Source organism: Pteropus alecto, unplaced genomic scaffold, assembly GCF_000325575.1.
Source record: "Pteropus alecto unplaced genomic scaffold, ASM32557v1 scaffold33, whole genome shotgun sequence".
Classification (NCBI taxonomy): Eukaryota; Metazoa; Chordata; class Mammalia; order Chiroptera; family Pteropodidae; genus Pteropus; species Pteropus alecto.
The window spans coordinates 9,745,540-9,752,290 of NW_006435762.1; the positions used below are offsets into that span (position 1 = coordinate 9,745,540).

The 6,751-nt window shown below is 40.7% G+C and overlaps 1 protein-coding gene across 3 annotated transcripts in view; it reads right to left on the bottom strand.

Moving 5' to 3' along the window:
• Positions 1 to 3,501, bottom strand: part of ZMAT3 (zinc finger matrin-type 3) — a 34,040-nt gene extending 30,539 nt beyond the window's left edge. The window contains exons 1-2 of one of the 3 annotated variants that reach the window (XM_015588558.2): positions 3,274 to 3,501; positions 3,011 to 3,129 (exon numbers count right to left, since the gene is read on the bottom strand). The gene's annotated coding sequence lies outside the window, so the exon portion shown is untranslated. The remainder of the gene's footprint in view (positions 1 to 3,010; positions 3,130 to 3,273) is intronic. The other 2 variants (XM_006910851.3, XM_015588559.2) reach the window with 2 other exon arrangements.
• Between the last annotated feature and the right edge of the window lie 3,250 nt (positions 3,502 to 6,751).

Consider the following 6,751-nt stretch of genomic DNA (forward strand, 5'->3'; position numbering starts at 1 on the left):
CTTCCACTGAGAGCTGCTTTATAGCTTTGGCTTATAATGCTTGGCACAGCTCCAACCACGGTCCCTCTAGCCCATGAACACTAATAGTACTGCATCCATGACTAATTAAATCTAAAAGTCACATGGCCGAAATGGACATCAAAGGTCACCTAGTCCAGACCCCTTGCCTCAGGCACTCTTACATTTAAACACTCTTGATAATCATGCATAGACAAAATTCAACCAGCTAAGAACCTTAGTAAATGTCTCCTTTCCATCCAAACTAGTCTTTCTATCCAAATGACATCAAAAAGAATGAAATAAAGTGTGTCACTTCTCAGAATCCTTAAAGCACTTTCTAACTAAAATACCAAGGAACTCTAGGAATAACTCAGAGTTACCCTGTGACAAAAATTTTTTTTAAAGTGTACCTTCTGATCAATGAGTAACATTTAAATAGTTGAGCCAATGACTCCTCACAGCAGAGTCATTGCAAGCAAATAGCCTGTAGGCCATGCAGCCACAGATGTGCTCTGTTTAGAATATACAGTGTTTTGTTTTGCTTTCATTTTTTAAATTGAATAAGTCATCAACATTTAAAAATCAAGATATTCGTGTCTTCTCTTGATCAAAGGATGATCTGGCACACTTGGCACATGGTGCTACATGGGCAAGAATTAGCTAGGTAGTGGTTAAGGGTAGTGCCCCTGAGAGCCAAGCCTGACTTCTCCAGGCCACCTCAATCCCCACTCAGCCTGCTGCCTGTATTCGTGTTACTTCTCTGCTCTCTGTAGGCCCTTGAGTTTAGGATCTCATCTCCTATAGCCTTAGAATATATTCATGGGTCCACTATAAAATCAGATTTCCTCTCCTTCTAAAGGTAAATTACCTGTACAAAATAATGTAGCACATAAATGTCCAATGAGGAAATAGATCACACTACCACAGCCCCAATATAATTCCAGTTCTTGTCTTTCAGCTATTTCCTTTCCCTTTCTTATTAAACTGATAGTCTCTATTGTGTTTCCCTCAGAAAAGACCCAATATAGTCCAATCCCTCTTCAATTTTATCTATGATTTCTCCTGCCTCCCACCCAGATGGCATCTTCTAACCCTGAATATCTCAAAATGAACCGCAGTACACACTTTGAGTTACCATGATTCTAATTAACCCAAGTTAAAATCTGTATTTCAAAATCCAATATTCCTTCCACTCTCTCAATACTATTAAAACCTCTTTTCTTGGTCAAGAGAATACAGCTATTTTAAGCTGCTGAAATTTGCCATCTGAAATATGTACACAGATTGACTAAAATTAACCAAGTAAATTTTGAAAAGTTATAAGTCTCTTTTATCACATTTAATAAGTACACACGCTTGGAAATTAGAATCAAGTAACAACTTTTATACTAAATTCAGGATTTGGGGGAAGCAGAGGATATCAATGTAACAAGGAAATAATGTACTCAAGAGCAAAGTACATAATTATTAGTCAGAGTATTTAACAATACTTCATATTAATCATAACACTTAAAAAAACAATACTATTTTATTCTTAAGGAGAAGTCTGCTGTCCATATCTCTGGGAACAGAAAAAGCAGCAATACAGATTTAGAACGTTTGAAAAGTCAGGTTCTCTGTAATCGTATTATTCCTCTCAATTAAATCAAGCATACACATTCAGAAAGCAAAGATAGATCTATGGACATTTTTAGAAGGAAAACTAAAAAGACAAAGACCACTTTTTTCAAAAAGTTTAACTACTGAATTATAATAATTCATACTGTTGAAAGACTACACATTCTACCTGTACAGAGACACACTGATACCAAATTGACATAAATAAGCTGCCAGTTCAGAAGTGAAATGGTAGAGGAGGGTGTCAAAACATCTAGATAAAGGAAATCATCAATATAAACTGAAAATCTAACGCTACCAATTGTTTAGACATGTCTGGACTTGTTTTATGAAAGCTCACTCCCACTTGAGGAAATTCTAGCATGTCTCCCATTGTTGCCTACAGATTTCCATCAAAGGCCCTTCACAAGAAGCCCTCTTCCAGAGGTGATAAAATCCCCCAAATTGAAGAAAAAAATTCTCACCAGGTACAGACTTACCCATTATCGCATTTATCTTTATAATTTTTAAAGTACAGCTAAATCTTCCAAAATTCTTATAATATTCAACAATCAAAATGATGTCAACTCCCAAAAAGAATGCATGACAATTATATCAGGTATTAGTATGCTTGCAAACAAAAGTTAACATAAAATATAAATCTAAAAGAAACAAACCCAAACCTTCAGTGAAAGCACGAATGGTGGAATATAGAGAGACCAAAGCATATGTGACTCAGATCCATTTCACTACTGCGTTAGATTAAAAGAAACTAACTTGACGGCTGATGTAAAAATTCTTCAGGTCATAAAAACCAATCTATTTGATGCTTCAAATGGCATAAATGAAGGATTTATGGTGACTAATGTCCCGGTTTGGAAAGGTCTGAAGGGACAATAAAGAAAAATCAAAGCTTCATGGTGTACCCTGTTTAAAGAAAAATAATGATCATGGCATAGTTTTCGTGGTTGGACTGGGGCCTACCCTTCACATACTGTGTTTAAGACAATCACTTTCTCATCTGGAGAAATCTACAAAAAGAACAGTGTAAAGGAAAAGGTTGCTGGCACCCCAGCAAACTAGGTAAGTCTGTAATTGGAAATTCTGGAAATGAGGGAAAGACGGTGAGCATTATTCAGAGGCCATCAGAACGCAGCCAGATGGCATGAGAGAAAAACAGAAAAATAATCAGCTGAGGTAAGGTATATCATATAAGGAAGACTCTAAAGAACGCCGGAATCTGGGGGAGACGAGGCCTTGCTAAACTGGCGAATGTTTTCCAGTCTCAACGGTGCCTAACCCTAGGGCCTCGCTTACATATTGAATGAAAGCTACACATACTTCAGCATCGCCCACATATACCTTACATTCCTAAAATGTGCATGCATACACACAAGCGCGCACACACACGCACCTCAATCTCAAGGATGCCATCACGAAAGATGGAATCCCGTCTCCCAGGAGAGGGGGGCGGCCAGCGCGAGGGCCAACGCAGCTGCCCGCCTAGATGATCCAAATGGAGCACGTGAAAGTCTTAAAAACAAACAGATAAATAAAAGCAGCGCAAGCCTGTCACGTGAAGGGCAGGTGGAAAGATCGCAGCAGAAAGGAACCGCTAGTCCCCGCAGGTCCTAGCTCTTCCTCAATGCCCCGAGGCTCCAGATCGCCCGCACTTACCGGAACCCCGCGGACGCACCGGGGATCTGGGCGCCGCGTCCGCCAGGGACGCCCGCCGCTGTCTGCCCTGCGCGCCGGCTCGGCCGGGCTCAACCCCGCCTCCCTCGGTGCAACTTTCTCAGCTGGCCCCAGCCGAGCCCTCTCCGCAGCTGAAGGCTGACTCAAAAGTCAGTCCAACCCGACCCACAGGGAAACAGCTGCAGGAAGTGACTGCGGAACCAGGAGGCGGGGGAAGAGGAGACTGAAGGCGCCTGCCCGGCGTCGCCACTGCGCATGTGCTTGGCGGAGCTGGCTCTGCGGCGCAGCGGCGGCGGCGGCGGCGGCGGCTCCAGAGGCTCCAGCATCCCTGGCGCGCCGGGTGCCGGGTGGACAGGTACTGACACTGCGAGCTCAGCAGCGCTGGGCGGGAATGGTAGACAAAGGTGCAAGTCAAAAGGAGAATGCACCACCGCCAACGCCAGTGGACAGGTCCTGAGAGCTGTTCGTCATATAGCCTGGAAAGTTGATTCAGAGCAGAAGCCTGGCCAGAGCTATTCCAACTTTTATCTACTGTCATTGAGATCCAAAGCCTTTTCATTCCAGCCGCGCCCTCAGTCTGCTGTTTGTCGGCTAAAGTTGCTGAGTGGCGCTCCCAAAATGTCCAGGATCCTTTAAACTGCACTTTTCCCCAGGATGGAGGAAGCAGAGTGTGGCTACCTGCTTAGTGGTCTCAAATCGTACTAGTGCGCGCGCACGCGCGCACACACGTACATACACATACACACACGTACACACACACACACACACACACCCTTTTGCCCTATCCCCTACACTCACATGGGAAAGACATAGAGAAGACATTTTCCTGACTCCTGAAGCATCACGTGCAAGACAGGAAAAACCAGAAAGAGATTGGCTAACGCTAGAATGTCACATCCTCTTATAGTCAACTTTGACACCTTCAGGGTTGACATTGAGAGATAAGCTGAGGAAATTCCAGCTCTAAAATTCTATTAATTTGTAAATTCTCCCATAGGAAAATTTTCAGGGAGGGGGTATTATGGTAAAATATAAATGTTTACCACTCTTCATCATTTTAAGTGTACGGTTCAGTGTCATTAAGTACATTTACATTGTGTGCTTATTTTTTAACTGCTTATTTTTTAATCGTTAGTTAAAATGTCAAGGAGATCTAAGTATATAGCAAGATGTGCCCTAGTAATGGGCAAACTACTACAGGAAATTAAAGCTGTTTGGCTGAAAACACCATCCAATGCCACTACTAAAAAAACAGGTAAGCTGTTTTCCAGAAATGACTTCATAAACACAATGATTGTTTAGCAACCATACACACACAGCTAGTGTACACAGGCCATTTGGGGCGCATAACAGGTCGTGCCTGAGTTGAAAACAATTTATCTGAATTGATTCTCCTGTTTATGTATGCATACTGTAAGTGTTAAAATTCTAAATGGCTACATTGTTTTTAAAATAAATGCTGCTGAAATCCACTCTTCAGCCCTTTTACTGCATGTTCTTTAGCCACTTGACAATCAACACTGTTTAGCTAGGACCACAACAGGGCCCCGGCTTACCTTTCCAACCTAACCTCCCATCAGTTTCCTAAACACTGAACAAAACAGAATCACTCACATTTACTTACTGGGCCCTCCTTATCCATGCCACTCACTTTCCTGCCTCTGTGATTTAGATCTACAGGTTGAGTGCAAAATGCTCTGGCCCCCAACCCTGCATTTCCAAATTCTACCTATCCTTCTAGGCCTCTTTTCTAATGAGCTTCCATAGCACTTTCTTTGCACACCTTGCTAACATGCCTATTATTTATTGCCTCATACTATACTTACTTAAAGAGATTACTCATCTGCCCTATAAACTCTTCGAGTGCAGGAAGGATACATGTATTAGAGTTTTCACATTTTTATTTTACTGTTTTATGCCATTTTTTATGTCAGGGTAAAAATCTGAAATATTAACTGAGGTACCCCACCCTATAGCTCTGCACATAGATACATTTCCATGTCCTCTATACCTAGTCATATACTTTTCTCAGACAATGAGTGCATTTCCTTCCCTGACTCAGGGAGTAATAAGAAGGCAATTCTCTAAGCTTTGCTTAATAGACATTTGAACCTCATGGCAGTAACAATAGTCTCATAAATCAGAGGTTTTGTGTTGAAATAGCTGTACTTCATGAGTTTCAGCAAGAAAAAATAAATTAGACCACAATGAATTGGTCATTTTGCTGTAAAAGCAAACAACCACAAAGTCTCAATGGCTTATGGCCACATAGGTTTATTTCTTGTTTATATTACATGCTGCGGGGCAGCTCCCTGGGTCTTGTTCCAGGTCCCGAGCTGAAGAATCAACCCCTATGTGGGACTTAGCAACTCTCATGGCAAATGAGAAAAGCCAGAGAGCTGGGAGAAACATGTGAGACCTCTTAAAGCTGCTTCCCTAATGTATCACAACACATCCACTCAAATTCCATTGGCCAAAGCCTTTCATATAGTCAAACCCCAAGTCAGTGGAGAAGTCAACTGCTTCCATAGGCAAATTACATGGCAGTGGGCATGTATTATAATCTATAATCTTCTTACAAGAGGATGGGGGGGTGGCTAATTGTAAACAATAATGTAATCTGCCACAAACACAGGGGAACAAATTTTCTCACCCAAGAGGTATTGGTGTATATCCCCAAGAAGTTTATACCTCCCCCTACCCCCAGTCCCAAGGATTAGCTTGAAAGAAGCTATGGAGATAGCTCTTCAGTCCTCGACAGCTTAGATGAGGCCCACCCACACTGGGAGGGCAATCTGCTTTACTCTACCAATACTCAAATGCTATTCTCTTCCAGAAATACCCTCAAAGACACCAGATATGTGAGCATCTTGTGATCCAGTCAAGTTGACACATAAAATTAACAATCACATGATGTGAGATAATTAATGCTGTTTTAAGATGTTAAATTTGGGCTAATTTGTTGTGCAAAGATCCCTAATAGATGCCTCTCCCTTTTCAAAATTCTTTAAACTACACAGATTATTTGATAAAAATAAAAATATATATCTTACTTTTTTTAAGTTCTTGCCTGCTCTTTGTTGTTAATACTTTCTGATTAACTTTAGAATCACACTGTCAAATTCCTCAAGATAAACTCCCTTGAGATTTTCATCTGAATTGTAACAAATCTATAAATTAATCCAGAGAGAAGCTAAAATTTTACAATATTCTCTTTCCAACCACTCTACAATGATTCAAGACTCCCTTGTCCTCCAATAAGATTTTGTGATTTTTTTCATCATAGGTACAATATTTGATATATTATCACTATTATTCAAATAGGGAAAATATGCTTTTTTGTTTAGTAAATGAAAACTATTTTATTTTAAGTAATTATTGCTGGCATATAAATATAGTCTCATTATACTCAAACATTTAAAGTAACTTTATTATCTGCTTGTACTATTACTAAAATTAC